Raw genomic sequence first — 22,407 nt, 5'->3', positions numbered from 1 at the left:
GGAGTAGAGTGTCTGGGTCACATGACAACGATGTATTATGTATTTAGCTTTGTAAGACGCTGCCAAACTGTTTTCCCAAATGACTGTACTATTTTGCACTCCAGCCAGTATGAATAGGAATTTCTGTGCATCCTTGCCAGCATGTAGTACTGTTAGCTTTTATTTGTTTTAGCCATTCTAAAAGCATATAGAGGTATTTCATGTTTTCAATTTGAATTTCCCTTTGGCCACCTCATGCGAAGGGTTGACTCATTGGAAAAGAATCTGATGCTGGGAGGGATTGGGGGCAGGAGGAGAAAGGGACGACAGAGGATGAGATGGCCAGATGGCATCACTGACTCGATGGATGAGAATCTGAGTGAACTCCGGGAGTTGGTGATGGACAAGGAGGCCTGGCGTGCTGCAATTCATGGGGTCGCAAAGAGTCGGACACGACTGAGCGACTGAACTGAACTGAACTGAACTGAATGACTAAGGATATTGAGCATCTTTTTATGTGTTTATTTTTCATCCGTATATCATCTTCAGTGAAGTGTCTGGTTAACTCTTTTGCTTAATTTTTGTTATTTAGTCATTTGTTTTCCAAATGTTGAGTTTTGAGTTCTTTGTATTTTCTGAATAAGTGTCTCTTGTCAGGTGCATAATTTGAAAACATTTTTTCCAGTCTGAGGTTTGTATTTTCAATTTCTTAACAGTGTCTCTCTGGAGAAGGCAATGGCACCCCACTCCAGTACTCTTGCCTGGAAAATCCTGCGGATGGAGGAGCCTGGTGGGCTGCAGTCCATGGGGTCGCGAAGAGTCAGACACAATTGAGCGATTTCACTTTCACTTTTCACTTTCATGCATTGGAGAAGGAAATGGCAACCCACTCCAGTGTTCTTGCCTGGACAATCCTAGGGACGGGGGAGCCTGGTGGGCTACCTCTATGGGGTTGCACAGTGTTGGACATGACTGAGCGACTTAGCAGCAGCAGCAGCAATAGTGTCTTTTACAGAACAATTTAAAAAAATTATTGATGAGCTTCACTTTATCAATCTTTTCTGAATCAAGATGTTGCCTTGTTTAAAACCTCTTTGTCTAATCCATAAGAACAAGGACTTTCTCCTGTTTTCTTTTAAAACTTTTGCAGTTTTATGTTTTATATATAGGTCTGTGATCCATCTTGAGCTAAGTTTTGTAGAAAGTATGATGAATAGGCTGAGTTTATATTTTTGAACACAGATGTCTAATTGTTCAAGCTCCATTTTAAGTTGATTTGCATTGTTTTAAAAAATCAGTCAAATCTAATTTTAATGATGATTATTTATAATATTAGAAAATTTGAAAAATTCAGGAGAGTAAAGAAGAAATAAAATCACTCAAATATCATCAAAGAATAACTACTAATTATATTTTAGTATTCTTCTTGTTTTCTAAATGCCTATAACTGTACTACATAAGTTAAATAATAAGTATTTTTACCATAATATGTTCATTGCAGAATTTAGAAATTAAAGAAAAAAGCACAAATATATTCTTGAATATATACTTTGTTCTTTTGTCTACATACTTAGTAAAATTTTACCACTTATAAATTTTTTTACATTAACAAGTCTAATAAGTTATATCCCATATCTTTAAAGTTAAGACCGTGTATACCATTTTATAGGATATAATGTATCCAATCCTTTATGATTAGTTTATTTTCCCTTTTTTGCCAATTATACTGTCAAATAATCCATCATAAAATTTACAAATATATCTCTTAATTTCCTTAGTGTCAATTTCTAGAGGTGAACTGTGGGTCAAAGAGTATTACTATAATGACTTCCAGAAAGACTGTACTAATTGATTTTCTTCAGATTGTCTAGGAAGCACCTAAGATGAAGTTAGATATTTATTGGCGAAGACATTTGTGAAAGGTTAAGTGTTCTTGCCTGGAGAATCCCAGGGATGGGGGAGCCTGGTGGGCTGCCATCTATGGGTCACACAGAGTCGGACACGACTGAAGTGACTTAGCAGCAGCAGCAGCAAGGGGAGCGAGGGGGTTCCCAGGTGGTGCTAGTGGTAAAGAACCTGTCTGCCAGTGTAGGAGACATAGGAGATGCAGGTTGATCCCTGGGTCCAGAAGACCCCCTGGAGGCAGGCATGGCAACCCACCCCAGTATTCTTTCCTGGAGAATCCCCATGAACAAAGGAGCTTAGTTGGCTATGGTCCATGGGGTCGCAAAGAGTTGGACACGACTCAGCGACTAACACACACACACAAGGGGAGTGAGAGCAGAAGTACAAAGGAAAAGATTTCAGCAGGACTGACACCTATGAAAGAAGTGTGGAGGGAAGTAGGAATGGGTGAGCACAGCCTCAGACTGCAGTGCAGCACTGGAAAAGCCTTAGCCAGGTCCATGAGCAGCCCCTGAGCGAAGGAGTCCTGCATTGGAAGGAGTGGCCAGGGTCTAGTGGCCCACTGTGCTCGGTCACCGGCAGGGAGCTCTGCAGAATGTGGCACTGGCATGCACACCTGGGTGGATCCCGTAAGTAGAGCAGCCGGAGGCCCTGAGCTTGCTGCACTGCTCACAGCACATTCTCTCCCGGGGAGCTGCCATCGTTACTTCCCACCATAAGGATGTTAACATTACTCTTAAAGCATACCCAGTGTATCTCATTTGAAAATAGTATCTCATTTTTTTTTTTAGTTTTCTTAGTAAGTAATATATTTGTACTTATGTTCATTAACACTTTATATTTTTGCATTTGGTCATTCCTTATTTATGATCTTTGCCCTTTTCCTACAGTGGTATTAATTTTTTCAGTACTTTTAAACTCAATATACTAAATCTACGTTTATTCTTTGTCTGTCAATCTTTTCTCTGCCAGTTCATCTTTTTATTTTTCTATATTTTTGCTTAGAAAGAGCTTTCCTAAGTCAAAATCAGATATACTGTTTATTCTATTTTTAAATGATTTTTTTCCTTTTTGCTTCTTGTTCTAGTATATAATCTATAGTAGGCATCCATTTATTTCTAAATGTTAACCAATTTTCAAAGTACTATTTTTATAAACAATCTATACTCTTTCTCTCTTCTAAAATGCCACATTCATCAGCAGCTTCTTATCTCTTGTATTTAGATGCTATGTTAGCCAAAGAGTTGAAAGGTCAGAGTGAACCCCTGTGTATCACACATCTTACCCAAAGCCAAGCTTTACAAGTTATACAAAGGGTTCTGTCAAAAACCCATCACAGATGATGCCTATTCACTTTTGGAAAAGCCTGAGTCCATCAGATACAGCTTCCCAGAACTGCCCCTTTTTCCCGCATTAGGATATGTTTTGGTTTCAGATTAACAACTGAGTTCTGAACAATTTATGTGAACATGCTGTTCTTATACACACACACACACACACACACACACACACACAGAGGGAAAAAAAAACCCATCATCTTGATTTTGGGGTTCTCAGTTTTACATTTTTTTAGTTAGAAAATGCTCATATGACTACTTCCCAATCTCTAGCCAGCCATGCCTCCATCAAGCCATAAACTGCTGGTTTATTTATAATACACAGTCTAGACAGCCCAGGTCTATGCTGCCAAAAAATGTTAGTATTTTAGATAGGGACTCTTGGGTATCTTTCTACTAATAAATACCATTAGCATGTTTATAAGTAGCTCTGGCTGAGGTCAATCGCTTTCCCCTAGTAAGGAGGCCAGGAATCCCAGACCCACTGTTAACTCTTTACTTCACATGTGAGCATCACTTGATTTACCACTAAAAGGTAATATACACAATTACTTTTGTATCCAATTTACATGTTTCTTCCAGCACCATGAATTGAATACTCTGAATTTTACCACTAGAATTCATCAGCATCTATAACATCACAGTTTCATCACAAAAAATTAATGAATAATGCAAATCAAAACTACAATGAGATATCACTTCACAACAGTCAGAATGGTCATCATCAAAAAGCCTACAAACAATAAATGCTGGAGAGAATGTAGAGAAAAGACAGCTCTCCTACAGTGTGGGTGGGAATGTAAACCGGTGCAGCTACTCTGGAGAACAGTGTGGAGGTTCCTTAAGAAACTAGAACTAGAGCTACCATATCATCCAGCAATCCCACTCCTGGGCATGTACCTGGAGAAAATCATAATTCAAAAAAGATACATGCCCCCTAGTGTTCATAGAAGCACTATTTACAGTAGCCAAGACATCAAGCAACCTACATGTCCATCAACAGAGGAGTGGATAAAGTCTATGCGGCATATAGATAAATGGAATATACAATGGAACATTAGTCAGCCTTTAAAAAGGATAAAATCATGCCATTTGCAGCAACATGGATGGACCTGGAGATTATCATCTATCAAGTGAAGGAAGTCAGACAGGGATAAACAAACCTCATATGATATCATTTATATGCAGAATCTAAAAAAATTATACAGATGAACTTATTTACAAAACAGAAACAGACTCACAGACTTAGAGAACAAAGTTATGGGTTACCAGGAGGGAAGGGTGGCAGGGAGGGACAGATTGGGAGTTTGGGATCAACATGTACACACTGCTATATTTAAAATAGATAAGCAACAGTTCAGTTCAGTCGATCAGTCGTGTCCGACTCTTTGCGATCCCATGAAATGCAGCACGCCAGGCCTCCCTGTCCATCACCATCTCCCGGAGTTCACTCAGATTCAGGTCCATTGAGTCAGTGATGCCATCCAGCCATCTCATCCTCTGTCATCCCCTTCTCCTCCTGCCCTCAAGCCCTCCCAGCATCAGAGTCTTTTCCACTGAGTCAACTCTTCGCATGAGGTGGCCAAAGTACTGGAGTTTCAGCTTTAGCATCATTCCTTCCAAAGAATACACAGGACTGATCTCCTTCAGAATGGACTGGTTGGATCTCCTTACAGTCCAAGGGACTCCCAAGAGTCTTCTCCAACACCACAGTTCAAAAGCATCAATTCTTTGGCGCTCAGCCTCCTTCACAGTCCAACTCTCACATCTATACATGACCACTGGAAAACCATAGCCTTAACTAGACAGATCTTAGTCGGCAAAGTAATGTCTCTGCTTTTGAATATGCTATCTAGGTTGATCATAACTTTTCTTCCAAGGAGTAAGCGTCTTTTCATTTCATGGCTGCAGTCACCATACGCAGTGATTTTGGAGCCCCAAAAATAAAGTCTGACAGGGACCGCTGCTCAGTACTCTGTGATAACTTAAATGCAAAACAAATTTGACAAAGAATAGATGCATTTATATGTATAAGTGAATCACTTTGCTGCACACCCGAAAGTAACACAACATTGTTAATAAACTATAATATAAAAAAAGAACTGAAAAAATAAACACAAAGTTATTATGCATGTGATGCTTCTCTCTTGTACATGCCCATCCCTGTATGGTCTCATACAGCTCTGAAGTCAGTATTTGGGGAGAATTACTGTATCTCATTTCAGACATCTCCTTCCATGTGGAAGTCCTTTAGCTAATGTCCCATTTCTGATCCATAACAGGAGGTATATCCCCACATTGGAATGTCATAATAGTTAAATGGAAAATGATTTGAGTACATATGATATATCTAGAAAAATATAACTCTTGCAAGAGAACGTGTCTTAAAACATAGAAAGTCTACTTAAGTGTGGCCAAATACTCAAAGACCTTTATAAGTGTAAGCAAAGGACTTTCCATCATATTTACTTTGCGTAAAAAGCTTTAGTATAAAAGTACTAGACAACTGAGGAGAATTAACATATAGCAGAAAAACACATTGGAAATAATCATCTTAGAGCCAAAAATAGGGCAATGACAAGAATTTTTCACAAAGGGTCATCCTCTGGACAAGTAAAATGGAGGAGGAGTCACTCTGTGGGCATGTGCACAATACAAGGTTTATTCCAGGAAAAACATCTGCTGTAGAATAGAACCGTGTTATCTATAGTTTGTGTATTGATTGCCTAGCCAGATTATGAGATGTTTGGGGAGCTTTCTTGTGGTAGTTTCATCAAAGATAGAAGCATTTCACTGTAAATCAGACAAAATTCTTTCAACTACAAGGGACAGAAACCAGCACTAGACTGCTGCTGCTGCTAAGTCGCTTCAGTCGTGTCCAACTCTGTGCAACCCCATAGACGGCAGCCCACCAGACAGCTCCCCCGTCCCTGGGATTGTCCAGGCAAGAACACTGGAGTGGGTTGCCATTTCCTTCTCCAATGCATGAAAGTGAAAAGTGAAAGTGAAATCGCTCAGTCATGTCCAACTGTTGGCAACCCCATGGACTTCAGCCTACCAGGCTCCTCCATCCATGGGATTTTCCAGGGAAGAGTACTGGAGCGGGGTGCTCCTGTCTTCTCTGAGCACTAGACTAGTTTAGGCCAAAAAGAAGATTAATTGGTGCAATAACTCTATGCAAAAGTTGAAGTCAGATGTAGGAAGGATAGGGAAGTCCCTCTCCATTCCAGAATAACTTTCAGAATAATTGGATCCAGAACTTAAACACCATGAGGAGTTCATCCCCTCACTCAAGACCAGCTCCCTCTACCTGGAGAGAAAGTGTAAAAGAAAAAATCCCAGAGAAAGAACAGACTTGCTCTCATCTCTCAGTTAATCAGTTGGGGGCAAGCAATGGGTTCTCTGATGGAACAACTTAAGTCTGCTGTCCACCTCTGTTAATTACTGTGTCTAGGGAAGCAGGGTCATGAAGGAAAATGCCAGATCTGTAGGGTCTGCACGGGTGGAGCAAGGAGAGGAATTGTTGCCAGGAAATCTGTGCTCAACAAACATGGCGGGTGTGGAGGGTGGAGAAAAGAGTTCCCCCTCTACGCCTCCTGTCAAGAACAGAGAAGAGGGGAGGGCAGAGGCCTTTAAGTCATGGTCTTCAATCACTATTTGTAAGTTCTGAGTTTAATTTCTGTAGACAAAGTCTTTGGTATCTCTGTACAACAGGTAGACATTGAGTATGTAAAAAAAAAGTTTGAATGTGGCTCCCCTTTCAGAAATGTGAAAAAGATAATGCTTCAGACACCCCTGACTCTCTACTACTTCCGTTAGTACACAATTATGTGTATACACTCATAATGTTTAATATGTAGTACTTTTTAAATGGTTGACTTATCCTTCATTTAACAAATACAGAGCCAATGTGTCAGGCACTATGTCAGGCACTGGGGCACAGAAGTGAACAGGTCAGAGCCCCTGCCTCCATCAGGCTTACACTGCAGTGGGAGATGGAGAGCAGCTAACAGGTGGTGATATTTCAGTAACACACATGTCATCTGAGGGATAAACATAGGGTGAATTGTATCTCACAGGGATGGATAGCACTTAATGCAAGTTAGGGATTTTAGGGAGAATCTGCCAAAGAAAATTATGTTGCTATCTGAGACTTTAAGTAAGTATAGGAGTTGAAGAGGATAAATGAATTGAGAAAAGTGTGGCAGCCAGTGGAAGAGCATGTGCAAAGCCCCTGAGATGGAAGAAATGATGCCTCATCTTAGAACTGAAAGTAGTTTTAATATGAGGCTGTAGTATAGTAATCGATGAGCAGAAGAGAGATTAGACTGAAAAGGTAATTTAGAACCATGTTGTAAGCCATATAAGCAGTTGAATTTTATCCTAAAGGTAATGGGGAGCCATTGAAGTTTTAAGTAAGGAATAATAAAGTCGCTGCAGATGGTGACTTCAGCCATGAAATTAAAAGACGCTTACTCCTTGAAAGAAAAGTTATGACCAACCTAGACAGCATATTCAAAAGCAGAGACATTGCTTTGCCGACTAAGGTCCGTCTAGTCAAGGCTATGGTTTTTCCAGTGGTCATGTATGGATGTGAGAGTTGGACTGTGAAGAAGGCTGAGCACCGAAGAATTGATGCTTTTGAACTGTGGTGTTGGAGAAGACTCTTGAGAGTCCCTTGGACTGCAAGGAGATCCAACCAGTCCATTCTGAAGGAGATCAGCCCTGGGATTTCTTTGGAAGGAATGATGCTAAAGCTGAAACTCCAGTACTTTGGCCACCTCATGCGAAGAGTTGACTCATCGGAAAAGACTCTGATGCTGGGAGGGCTTGAGGGCAGGAGGAGAAGGGGACGACCGAGGATGAGATGGCTGGATGGCATCACTGACTCGATGGACGTGAATCTGAGTGAACTCCAGGAGATGGTGATGGACAGGGAGGCCTGGCGTGCTGCGATTCATGGGGTCACAAAGAGTCGGACACGACTGAGCAACTGAACTGAACTGAACTGAATATGATCAAGTTGGCATTTTAGAAAGTTTACTCTGAAGGTAGGGGGCTGGATCAATATGTAGAAGAATGTGGAGCTCATCCCCTCTCATGAATCTGTCAATTATATATATATATAGAGAGAGAACAATTCTCACAGAGTACTTGTGGAAAGTTCACTTTGGCCCTACTGTGGAGAATAATTTGGAAGGGGGTCTAAATTTAGGAAGATGTTAGTGTGGTTTCTATAGCGATGTTAAACTGAACTCTGTTAATGTAGTGAAAATGGAAATAAGCAGAGGAAACTGAGTATAACTCACAAGGTAGAATCAAAGTGGTTAACTGCATCTGAGGAAAGAAAGTGGGGTACATTAAGAATAATCCATAAAATTCTGGCTTGGTCATATGATTGATCAGGGGTATCATTCATTGAGGTAGGGAATACAGGAGGAAAAGATTTGAGGGCAGGGTAGTAACATTGAACTGGGAGCACCTTTGGGAAATCAAAATGGAAATGCCTAATGCCTGTTAGAGAAGTGGACCTGGACTTCAGTAAGTGGGCTGGGCTGAAAGTAAACGTTACAAGCATAAAGGGAAGCAGTGGGAACAGGTAAGGTGGGTCATGGAGAGTGTATGATATAATGTGAGGTGATGAGTGCCAGGCAGGATCTTGAGGGACATCAAAATTAAGGACAGACAGATAGGAGAGCCAGAACAAGGACTAACAAGCAACACCCCGAGAGGCAGGAGTGAAACCAAGTAAAACAGCTTAACAGGAGCAAGGATGAGAATGTCAGGGGAAAGGAAACCAACAATGGGGAATGCTCCAGAGAGGTCATAAAATCATGAAACATGGTCCATTCGATGTGATAGCAGGAATAATAAGGACCTTGGAAAGGGTTTCAGGGGGAAAGGAGGAGAGTGATTGAATCAAGTGGTTGAGAGATTAGAAATAAAGTGAATACACACATCTTTGAAGGAACTTTGACTGTAAAGGGAAGGACAGAGAGAGGCAGGTGCTGGAAGGGGACACAGGATGAAGGATTCTTTTAAGCTGGAAGAGCCTTCAATATATTTATTCTAACTTTCATACAGTAACAACAGAAGTTTTTTCATATGAGGTGGAACAGTGAGTTAATACACTGATGTTAAATGTATAGTTTATGCAGTTCCTACATGTGAATACGCCTATGAACCGCCATCTACATAGACATGTAGACATTCCCAGCACCCCAAGTATTCCCCTCATATCTTTTCTCACTCAACCTCATTCCCAAAAGCTAAATAACCACTATTATAGGTATCACCATGGATTACTTTTATCAGTTCTTAAAGTTCATACATGAAATCATACAGCATATCTGTGATATGTATCCATGTGTTGCATGTAGGACGAATTTCTTACATTGAGTATAATATTACATGGTAGGAATGTACCACAGTTTATCCATTTTCCAGTGTGGGGCTATTATGAATAAAGCTGCTATGAATATTCTTGTATATGTTTTGGTAGACATGCATTTTCCATTCTCTTGGGGAAATGCTGAAGAGTAAATGCTAGATCATAGACTAGGTGTGTATTTAGCTTGAGTAAATAAAGCCGTGTATTTTTTTGCAAGAGGGTAGTACCAATTACACTCCCAAGATCAACATATAGAAATTCCTCTCACCAAAGCTATGTATTGGCTGTCTTTTTCATTTTAGCTTTCTGGTGAGCAGATATTTGAAAGTCAGGTTTCCTGAGGTTACAAACCACAGCTTCTCAGCTGGTACTCATAAAAATTTCAAAGCATTTTATCTTAAGTATTTCCCATCATTGGCTACTGCCCTTCAGTAAACCAAATCTAATATTAAAAACATGTAAACATAAGTCAGGATGTTTCATAAGAAAAAGGTAATTTAATTCTCCTTTAAAGTTAGCTAAATTATAACATAATGATCAGGAAAATCCTGTCAGAAAGAATCTCAGCCCTAATTATGAAGATATTGGAAATATTGCCATCCAATGTACTAGTAAGAACAGAGTGGTTTATATGATGATAGAAATTATTCACTGATACATCAATTCCAATTTACATTCTGTATAAGTAGTAAGTTTGGAGATAATGGCTCTGTTTCCTCATTTTCATTTAAATGAACTGTATTTGAAATCATCACTCACTATGATCAGAATTATACACTCTGCTATTTTGAAGAATACTAGTGAGTCTTTTGGGGGGGAAATAATGAAATAGAATAAATGGTGGACATAAAATTGAATACTGATTATTTTGTAATCACAATCTTTCCCTCTCTTTGATGCAGTTTCTATTTGATTCAATATCTGAAACCTGACCAAAAAACAAGTGTATGATACTAAAATAACATTACCTGTATGATTTATGGTTGCTTTACATAAAAGCTTGTTCCTGTTAGTAGTACACACAGGATTGGTTGTCAATATCATCACCTAATAATTTACTTAATTCTCTCAAGTGTCATGGTAAATCTATTAAGGAATCTGTTCAAAATTTTACCAAAATAAGAAGGGTTACATATTTAAGTGTAAAAATACACTTTCATATAATTGTAATGGGAAAGGCCTTTCTAAAAATGACACAAAAGCCAAGACCATACATAAAATGTTTGACACATTTAAAAATTTTAAAGTTTTAAATTTGTACATGTGAGTAAAATAATATCACATAGTAATAGATTCAGAACGTGAAACATTTTACTGGACAACTCTTCTGGTCTCTTAAAAAATGTCAGTGTCATGAGAGAAAAAAGATAAGGGACTGTTGCAGATTAAAAAGAGACGAAAAAGACCTAACCTGTATGATGAAACCTTACTTATTCCTGGTTTAAATTTTTTTTAAGTTTTTAAAAAACTATTGACAAAATTTGAAAACATTGTTAGATACTATTAAGAATGCTTTGTATAAAGTTAATTTCTGAATTTTTGTAGCTGTTTATTTTGCAATTAAAGGGAAAACATACTAAGAAAAATATAAAGAAAATATTTTCAACAAATATTTTTGAAATAAGATAATAACTTACTTTTATGACTTTAACAAATTAGTAAAAAATATAAACACTTTGTGAATAAACTAAGCAAAGGATGCAAAATTGCAAATAATGAAAGAAGAAATGAAATGATCAGAACACTTACGGAAACATTTTCTAATTTCTTGGTAATCAAAGAAATGCAAATTAGATTGTTAAGATCAAAAAATTATAAATCTATATTATCATAAATACCTGATAGAGAACATGAATCAAGTTAAAGTTGATGGATGTCTATTTAGCAACATTTATTAAAAGCCTTAAAAGTATTCCTGCCTTTCATATAGTGCCTTTTGGCCATTTGTATGTCTCTTTTTGAGAAATGTCTCAGCATTATTTTTCATCAGAGAAAGACAAATTAGAATCATGATGAGATATCACTTTACATCTCTTACTATGGCTAGTATCAAGAGACATGGAAATAATCTAATTATCTATGGATGCATGAACAGATAAAGAAAATGTGACATATAACATTTATTTATCATATATACACATACGGGACTTCCCCAGTGGCTCAGACGGTAAAGAATCTGCCTACAACACGGGAGGCCTGGGTTTGATTCCTGGGTTGGAAAGATCCCCTAAAGAAGGAAATGGCAACCCACTCCAGAATTCTTGCCTGAAGAATTCCATGGACAGAGGAGCCTGGTGGGCTGCAGTTCATGGGGTCACAAAGAGTCAGACATGACTGAGCAACTAACACTTAGTATACACACACACAAAAAGGAATATTATTCAGCGTCAAGAAAGAAAGAAGGAAATTCTGCCATTTGCAACAACACTGATGAACCGGGAAGACATTATGTTAAGTAAAATAAGCCGGCCAGTATTCTTGACTGGAGAATGCCATGGACATAGGAGCCTGGTGGGCTGTATAGTCCATAGGATCTCAAAGAGTCAGGCACGACTAAGTGATTAACACTTCCACTAACATTCAGACCATAATTTGAACATTCCTCATTTTATAAAACACACACACTTTTAAATGTATTAAACATGAAACGGTCTAAACCTATCAAAATAATATTTTCCAATGCAATTAGATGAGAGTAAAATCATATCAGCAATTTCTCAAACCAAATGCTCACTGAAATAATGTTTCATTTTGTTGAAACCCCAGTCATTACCATCTAGTCTCTGTATTGAGCTTTCCATTTGTCACTCTTATTCTAGAACGTGCCCCCTTTGGCCAAAATAGTAGTAAAATGTATTTAACCTGACATCCTCATATTAAGTTTATTACTGTGCTCAAGCAGTATCAAGTTAGCTTACCATCTCCATGTCTGATATATTACAAACGATCTTTTCTCTTGACTCAGAATCTGAATATGGACCTTTGTCAAGTATTTTGTCTTTTAATCAAAGCATCTCTTCATCTCTTATCTACAGAATTCATTTTCCTTATTTTAAACTATGTCTTAAAGCAAATTACCTCCACACACTATAAACTATACTTTTGATGATCACAAAATATTGATATTGTGATCTAATATAAAAAGTATACTCCCTAAATAGAAGTTCCCCAGATTATATTTTAATATATACATAGCAGAAAATTTCTTTTTTATTTTTAACTCCCTTTTTTCTATCAATTCTGATTACTTTTCCTAAGCAATATTTTCTGAATAGCCTTCCAAAATTAATTCAGTTTTAAGCCTACATTAGCTATCGATATTCCTGACCTTTTTGGACTATTTGGCCTTTCATGTAGAATGCATTTTACTGAATTCCAGGAGATGGCATGGGGGTCCTTTTTCTTTTCCTTTTTTAAAAAAATCTTCCCTCCTGCCCTTATTTTTTTGTCTTTGCATTAATTTCTCAAAGAAGCAGGGTTTTTCTTTGCTTTTGCAAAATGAAAATTTTAAATTGGCCTAATATTCTTCATTTTTAATTTTTTCTTCACATGAAGCAGTTATGTGACCTGACTCAACATAATCAGGAATCAGAATTTCTGATTATTAAGTTTTAATTTCTTCACTATTAATTTCTTCTATGCATGAGGCAGCTATGTGACCTGATTCAACATAATTAGGAATCAGAATTTCTTGTCTGTGCTCTACATCAACTTCTTTCACTTGAGTCTGAATTTAAACTAAGGATTTTTCTAGACTTTTAAATGTTGCTTTTTTTCTTTTAAGGTGTCTGTTGACTATTTTATTTGGAGCCTTTTAATTCTGTTTTGAAGTAACATGGTAATGGTACTCAGATAATTTTAAATCAGAGTATTTTTGTTTCAGGTCTCATTGTTCAAAGAGAAATAAATGATCAGGATTCACTTTTTTTACTCTCTTAATGATGGATTCCATGGAAGAATCAATGTCAAATTCAAACCTGTAAACATAACACTTTAGTGCTAGTTCTTATGTTAATGACTCTCTGACACTCTTTTTTTTTTTTGGTCTTCTCTTTTTGGAGCTTCACAGTTAATCTTACAGATGACCTAGTATTAGCTGAATTTACAAACCTTCCTCCCTTCCTCTATCTTTCCCACCCTCCCTTCTTTTCTTCCTGTTTTCAAAACGAGCCACACAGCTTGCTTATATTCAGTGTTTCCTGTCTTAGAAAGAGCCTGGATTTTGGAGGCAGTGTTCTAGTCTGAAGTTTAGTAGTTCTGTGACCCCTGAGAAAGTAACCCAAACTTGGTTTCTTCATCTTTAAAATGTTAATAATATATATAAGATCGGGTGAGATAATTTGTATCTTCTGTGTTAGAAAACACAAAGTTTCTCACACAGGGCTAGACAACTCTAAAACTTCAGATAAGATGTTTAAAATATGACAAACACCCTTTTAAATGTCTGAGATCACAAGAAAGTCAGAGAGATCTCCAGGGTCAAAAAATGAAGAAAAAATTTCAAGTGGGGTGGTAGGTAGCATGGACTGATCTGATGGGTTTCCTGGGGGAGTTTGCTAGTTTCATTATCAAGGAGCTTGCACTTGGATGGTTTTATGGGGACAAGAGTTAGAAATGAGATATCCATCTAGAGAGTCGTGAGCTGAAAGTCTGCTCTTTGATCCTCCAAGATTCACTCTTTCCCACCCTATATCACTGGGCTCCCTGGCTCTGTGTCTTCTAGTTGAGCTTAGTCAACAGGGAACCCTGGCAAAAACCTGGAGAAAGGTAAAATCAAGGTATCTGTTCTCCTGTTTCCCTCCCTATGAGGTCCTTTTGAACTGGCTGTGTCCCATAAAACCAAGTCACCTGTTCTATCCAAGGAAGCTGCACTATACCACTGTTTCCTCTCAAGTCCCAAGAACCTCTCTCTCCTCCCATGACTTAGAGTCGATGAGTGGTGCTCTGCAGTCAGCCTTAAGTTCCCATTTACCACCCACACCTTTTTATTTTAATCAATTCTATGTAAAGAAATGCTTTTCAAACCATCCTTTTGCTTCCTATTGAGATTCTGATAAAAACCAAAATACTCGAAGGGCTACATGTTTAGTGAAAAGGTAGTTCAGGGAAATTTACCACCAAAACAAGAAGATAACTGGGATGTTTACTTGACTTGTTCTCCTAAGAAATTGTAACCATATTTTATACTACTATTGTAGTCCAAAAGCAATATTTCTCAGGAATCTACAAAGTCCTGTGGAAAATGAGATCACAGGTTTCAATCGTAAGACACAAAGACCCTCACAAAGGTGAGAGTAACATGCAAAATAAATAGTAGGATTTTAACTCTCCAAGAACTTTAGTTAATAGCATTATCTGATAATGACTTCGAGTAAGCATGTCTTAAATCATTAAAGGTACAAAAAGAAATTAAAACATGGGACAAAAGAGGGTATGTAGAAAGACCGAGAATATTTGGAAAAAAAAAATCATTCCAGAAATGAAAAATATGATCCTCAAAATGAAAACCTAATGGATAGGTGATATACAGCTAAAAAGAGATAAGCAGAGAGGATCTAAGGAAAATGACAAGAATGCAACACAGAAAAGTACAGAAAATATAAAAAAGTGTTAAGAAGATATTAAGGCTAGAATGAGATGGCCCAATATATTTCTAGTAGAAGTAATAGGAAGAGGAAATAGATTGGAATGATAGCATAGGATCTCATGGAAAAAGGAAAACCTTAAGAGCAACCAGCAAGAGAAGACATTACCTACAGAGGAACTACAATTAAGCTGAAACAGGTTTCTCCACAACAAAAATTGAGGCCAGATGCTAATGAAATAAAATGTATAGCAGATAATATACACTTAGCAAATAAGCAAAAAAATTTTGCTACACCTCTCAGTGGATTGTTTCCTAATTAATTGAATGAGCTTTGTATTTTATACAAACATAGCTGTCTTTTGGCTCAGTGCAATCACTGTTTGCATCTTTCTTTGTTTTAATACTAGTTTTATACAGTCGAATCTGTTAATTTTAACTAAAGTTGTGTTAAACCTCAAACAAGAAACTGTAAGTAAAAATGCAGAAATATTTTAATGCTTATTTAAAAATACAATGGAAAAATTGTACTGAAATTCTAGGAGATACAAACTAGAAAAAAAAAAAGAATATATAAATTTAGTAGGAACTGTGGCCAGAAGAATTGAAACATATTGCATGGGATTTATAGCAAAGACTTCAGCCAAAAATGGGCAAAAGGCATAAACACAAAATTGCAATAAGCAAAAACAAAGGAAAATATTCAACTCTGCTAATATAATATTTGAAAAAGCACATGGTAAAATGATATATAGAGTTTTTGCACACTGTAAATTAACAAAATGTCCAAAGATGATTACATCCAGTTTTGGTAGTTCAGTGGTGAAATTGGTATGCTTATAATAATGCTGGAGGCATAGAAGTTTAGATTTACATAATTAAAATTAAAAATTCAGGAAGGATTGGGAGTTCGGGATTAGCAGATGTCAACTATTGTGTATAGGATGGATAAACAACAAGGTCCTAATTTATAGCACAGGGAACTGTATTCTATATCCTGTGATAAACCACAGTGGAAAAGAATATGAAAAGAATGTATATGTGGTATAATTGAATCACTTTGCTATAGAGCAGAAATTAATACAACAGTGTAAATCAATTATGCATCAATAACATTTTTTAAAAATTAAAAATTCAGTTCCTGAGCCACGCTAGTCTACTTCAGGGGCTCAGCAGCTGCATGAACTGACTGGCTACCACACTATTCAGCGCAGAAGACTATTTCCATCATTGTAGGAAGTTCTGCAGAACAATGCCACTCTAGAAGACAGACATAGGAGGAGAATTAATGGTTGGTTGAATATGTAACACTTTCCTTGTACTTGATGCCGAATTGTTCTCCAGTGAGTCTCCCATTGCTTCTTGCTACATTGCTCCAATTCCTCTTAAACAGTTGGTATTTTCAGACTTTTATTTTTCTATCTAATGGGTATAAATTAACAGAGCTCACTGATTTAAATTAGCATTTTCCTGATTACTAATGAGGTTGAGGACTTTTAAAGGATTTATTGTACTTTTGTATTTCCTCCTCTGTCCTACTCAGTTTTTTCCCTCATTACTGTGTTGAAATTATTTAACATGAGAAAATATTTATGATAAAATGATAAGTTTAAAAAAAAGAAAGGAACACAAAATTGGCCTATGATTATTTTAAATGAGTAAAAGCAAAAATCTAGATAGTCAAAGTTTGAAAAATTTGTCGCAAAAGTTAAGTTATATACAGTAAGATGTGGGATTTGAGAATAATCTGTTTTTCGTCTAAAAATGATTTTAACGTTGTCGTGATACTGTTTTCTCATTTTCAAAGAGCAAACAAATGTAATATTGCTTGATGCTTGGGGAAATTGCCAGACAACTTCTGACTGTTTTCTAAATCTTCGTCTTGGCTCTATGTAGACTGAGTGATTCTTTTTCTTTGTTCTTGCTATTATTTTTGACCTTGTTCCTTTCTGGTAGAACACTGCATGCCTGACCTGAAAACTCTGTGTGCCTGTGTGTGTGTAAGAAGCAAGGATAGAATGGTGAAAAAACATAAACATTTCAAGATTTGTATCCTTAATTAGACAACATGTTTAAACTGCAGCAGAAATTGCCTTTCATAATTCACAGTAAAAGGAGATGAATGTGTGTATATCACTCAGAGACTTCACATATTCATGTTTAGAAATGTAACTTAAGCACACACTAGTCAAAGATATCAACTTGGGAAGGGAATAACATTCTTTACAAAGAGGACCAGCAGTGTCTATAAAAAGCAAAAACAAGACAGAGAGAAATGGTCATGTAAAAATTAAGTAGAAGTTAATTCTTGTCCACCCAGACCCCTGGGAAGGAATGGACTGTATTCCATGTTTCACTGCCGCTTTAACTGCCAACATGCATAACTACCACTGAAAGGTAGTTAAGTCTCCAAACAGAGTTGTCCCCACCGGCCCTTTCCCTCTGTCTTCATGTCAGCTAGGCTTCTATTATTCTTCCATTTCCTGCCTGGATTTCCGGTTTCCCTGTTACACTCCACTGAGGAATGTTCCCCAACCTCATGCAAGTACTCTTTGCAGTGGGTCCAGAGAACACAACCAGGATTTTTACCTTTCGTGGGGACAGATAGGACCTGTATTTTTACTTCATACTGAGACTGCAGGCCCCAGTCCATGCTGCAGCTTCCTGTCTTTCAGGCAGTTTTCATCAGCCATAGGCAGGTTGGGTTTCTGTTATGAATCTCTGGGATATTAGTAATGTGAGCTGGAACATGCTTTTGTGTGTTCCCTACCTTTCCCACTAGCTTCCAAATGAGCAAGAGGCAGAGGTTATCCTCCTTGCCTTTGCTCAAAATTGTGGCACTTGCCAGTCGTCTCAGCATTTGAGTGCTTCACTAACTCATACACTAATTTGTAAAGTCGCTGCATTTCCTTTGATTTGCAATAAAATGTCAGTTCATATTAAGAGTGTTGAAACGTGAGTTCAAAGATAAGAAATGAAAGAAGGCCAAAATGAAGACAAACTTTTAAAACAGGATGTTTTAAAAATTAGGATAAAACCTTGCCCAGTAAAACCTGGAGAGCCAACCAAATAGGATTTGCAACTTGAATGCACACCCTCCAGGAGGCCTCTCAGAAGAATCTGCCAAGCCATGTTTGGCTTCTCAGGGGTGCTTGCCATGTGGGGTGCTGTAACACTGCAGTCCTGGGACCTCCCATGGTCTTCCATCTGCTTAACTTTGAGCTAAGGTGTGGGTTTGGATTCCTTAATGTGTATCTGGAATATTATCTGAAAACATTTTTCTTTCTGTGGGCTTGGAATGTACTTGGATGTTTATAGAAGCTACTCTTTGGCTTAATGGAATCAGCTCCATGGCTGAGTGTTATGATTTGGGGGTACCCTATAGGGTCATCTGCTTTAAATATCAGCCTTACCATTGGCCAGCATCATTACTACTTTTCTTTGGACACTGGATACCTTCCCTAAGGAGTAAGGCTGTCTTAGGTTAACTCGTTGCTTCTCAAAGTGTGTTTCCTGGATCAGCTGGGAACTTATTAGAAATCAAGTGATCAGGCCCCAACCCAGCCTCTAGGGATGAAGCCCAGCTTTCTGTGGTTTAATAAGCCTTTCAAGTGATTCAAATGCACATTAAAGTTTGAGAACCTCTGGGCTTACCCTCTGGGCTTCAAAGTGTATGCTAGATGATCTGAAGGAAAATATTATAACTTTATATTTTATGATCTCTTTTTCTAATCTCTATTTCTTTATATTTTAATATACCCAATACATTAATATCATTATCTATGTATCATTTATCAACAAACGTATGTACAGTAAGAGTGCATGCTTAATTTTTTTATAGCTAGGGATTCATGATATGCAAAGTGTGAAGACTGCTTGTCTAAGTATGTAACATTTTAAAATTCTTATGGTCTAAGTCAACTGAGCCACTAGCCACCAACAATGTCATATATTTTCATTAATATATTTATCTCACTGCTCACTTCTGAAATGCTTTGCAAATAATTTATAGTGTTCATTTCTCCTCCTCTGCAGAGAGTTCTCACATTTCCAGTAATGTGGTAAAAAGAGGCCTCTGAGTTGCATGCTGGAGCCTTTTTCCTTCTCCATGAGCAAAATAAGAGAATAGTGATGGCCCCTGAACAGCATCAAGGGCATCTCCCACCACCCCACCCCACCCCTGCCAGTCCATCCATTTTTGTGCATCAGAAAAGAGTACAGGAATCCAGAAAGAGGATTCTATATGCAATATTTAACATGCCCTTTCCCCACTCTCATTGCTCTGCTTAGATGGAGTGACCCCTGGGGGCTAGGGGACACACACCACTCCCTGGAGGTTTCCCCCGCTCCCCCACATACACCAGCTCGCACTAGCCTGGCTTGCCTCCTGCGTTGTACACTGAGGCTGCTATTATGTTATGCATTTCTGTGAGCAAAGCAGAAAATATCATGGTGCATTTATTACAAATGGAAAAACTGAAGAACTAGGAGTAGAGCCAACTTAAGTTTCAACAATTTAGGGGCCGAACAAAGAAAATGTAGGAAAAAATTATTTCACTCCTAGCATAATATTTTACATAAAGTATGATCGCTATAACAATGCGTGAGACCAGTGACAAAGATATAAATACAGTCTGGTTCCTGAGCACTCAGTGCTGGTAATATGAAGCAGTTAAAAGCATAAATATAGGTTTGAGTCTTACCGCTCTGTTTACTAATTATGTGACCTTGAGCAAGTTCCTTGACCTCTCTTAAGCCTCATTTCCTTCTATTGGTAAATTAAGGATAAGGACACAGTAAGTACTTCATAGACTATTGGGAGAATTAAATGAGATCTAAGTGCTTGGCATGATATCGGGCACCCAGTAACCCCCCAGTAAATATTCCATTTTATTGCACTTTGTAATCAAATGCCAAGAAATAATAAAGTGAATTCCTACCCTGTGACAGTGAAGCCCACAACCCAGTGTTTTTTCCCAGCTAAAGGCTAATGATCTTATGTAATTCATACTATTTTGAAAATTAAAAGTAATGCCTCTATTGGAGAGACTGACCTAAAGATTTGTTAATCACTCTCTCCTCCTGCCCATAGGTCTGTCTGCCTGGAAGAGCTATTTCTGTTCTTGAGCTAACTATTGGCAGGGGTGCAGAGTCCTTTTCTTCTGTTTCACCTAATGGCACATTATACTTCATCATTAAGAAAGAAAAAAAAATTATATCTAGATCTCTGCCACGGAGCCATTAAGTTGAAAACTCGATGGCAATAAAATGATACCACATCAAGGAAGAAATAAAAGACTGCAGGTTTTCTGTCACTGTTCCGAGAAATTAATGTGTCTTAGAGGAGACTTCACAGTATGTTATCATCAAATAAAAACACCATAGGATAATAATGGGGGTTTCTATGAACTCTTTTTAAATAAGGAATCCTTTTTTTTTCCAGATCCAACTTTTGTTAATAGAAGGAAATGGATAAATATTATTTGAATTAATAATAGGAAAAAAGCCTGTAACAAAATTGTAAAGATGTCTAGGCAGTATGTGCAGAACTGCTTCCCTGGAATACTTCCCTTGTTTATCTGTACTTGCTATGGCCATATAACTCCCATATATTATTTCACTTAAATCTTTTCAATAATGCTGTGGATTAGGTGTGTTAGTCGCTCTCTTGTGTCCGACGCTTTGGGACCCCATGGACTGTAGCCTGTCAGGCTCGTCTTTTCCAGGCAAGAACACTGGAGTGAGCTGCCATTTCCTCCTCCAGAGGATCTTCCTGACCCAAGGATTGAACCCAGGTCTCCTGCATTGCAGGCAGATTCGTTACTGTTTGAGCCACAATTAGGTATTACCGTCCTAATTCAGTTTTTGAAGCACTGAGAGGTTCAGAAAGTTGCCCAAGATCACATAGTTATAAGTAATGAAATCAGGATCTAAACCCAGAACTGTTTGATGCAGGACCACTTATGCTTTATATGGAGGCTGGATTGTGGCATTTATGTTAATATTTTTCCTTCTTTAAAAAAACTTGAACTACTGTAATAAAGTGAACTCTACTCCTCTGACTACAGAGTCCACTTTATTACTGTAGTTTTACTACCAATATTCTCCTTCACTGACTTGACGACTCTGAAATTATTAGCCTTGCCCCTGTGAGAACACTTCAGGTAGCACATGGACTCCCATGGTCAGCCTCCAGCATTCAGTTTGATTCATATCAACAAACATGGATTGAGAGCTGTGACTAAGCCAGGCACTCTGCTATGTGCTTACTTGTTTGTTTTGCAACCCCATGAACCATAGCCCGCCAGGCTCCTCTGTCCATGGGGTTTCCCAGGCAAGAATACTGTGGTGGGTTGCCAGTATCTTCCCCAGTGAATCTTCCTGACCCAGGGATCAAGCCCGCATCTCCTGCACTGCAGGCAGATTCTTAACCACTGAGCCACCAGGGAAGCCCATTAGGTGCTTGACAAAGAGAAATAATGGATAAGACTTCTGGCTCTTAGGGATATTAATCTGGAAGGAAATATACCAAGACATTAATAATGGATACCTCTGGTATTAGTATAAGTCATCTTTCCTTTTTTACTTAGCTGTATAAAATGTGTGTTAAAATGTATTAAAAACAGCTTAAAGGAAAAAAGAAGGCTGCAAGACAAGAAATTCTGAAGCAAATGATCTCTAATTGTGAAATGACGCTGGTGATGGCAGAACCAGTGCTGAAATTCCAGCCTTCAGCTTCTTATCATCTAGGTGCTACTTTTTAAAACTGCCTTGGTACTGTTTAATTGAGAACTTACTATGTTCCTGACAATCTGTTAAGTGCTGGAAGATATAAAGATAAAGAAGATAAACTTTCTGGCCTCAAGGAATTTATAGTCCAGTGGGGGAAAAACTCATAATGGAATGTGAGCTTTTTCTGTGTGTATAGATACTGGTCTCTTCTGTTTGCATAAAGCTTTTGCCTTTTTGTAGAAAATAGCTGTTACATCTGTCTTAGAGATGCACATTTCCATATTGGCGTGAAGTGTCATCTTTTGAGAGTTCTGCAAAAAATACAAGTTATCATTGCGTGCCAATGGAAAGGCAGAATAACATGACAGAATCCCATTAGGTATAGAATTTAAAGAACCTCTAGCATTGGGTAGGAGTCTGAAGTTGGACAAGTAGACTGCAAAATGCTAAAAAAGTTCTAACTCTTCTCAAAATCCTTC

General features: G+C 37.9%; 1 protein-coding gene across 1 annotated transcript in view; it reads left to right on the top strand.

Moving 5' to 3' along the window:
* RGS7BP (regulator of G protein signaling 7 binding protein) overlaps positions 1–22,407 on the top strand; it is a 108,727-nt gene that overhangs the window by 33,436 nt on the left and 52,884 nt on the right. The window lies entirely within an intron of this gene.

Source organism: Ovis aries, chromosome 16, assembly GCF_016772045.2.
Source record: "Ovis aries strain OAR_USU_Benz2616 breed Rambouillet chromosome 16, ARS-UI_Ramb_v3.0, whole genome shotgun sequence".
Taxonomy (NCBI): Eukaryota; Metazoa; Chordata; class Mammalia; order Artiodactyla; family Bovidae; genus Ovis; species Ovis aries.
Note: the sequence above shows the minus strand (reverse complement) of the source record. Positions and strands in the feature narration are given on the sequence as shown.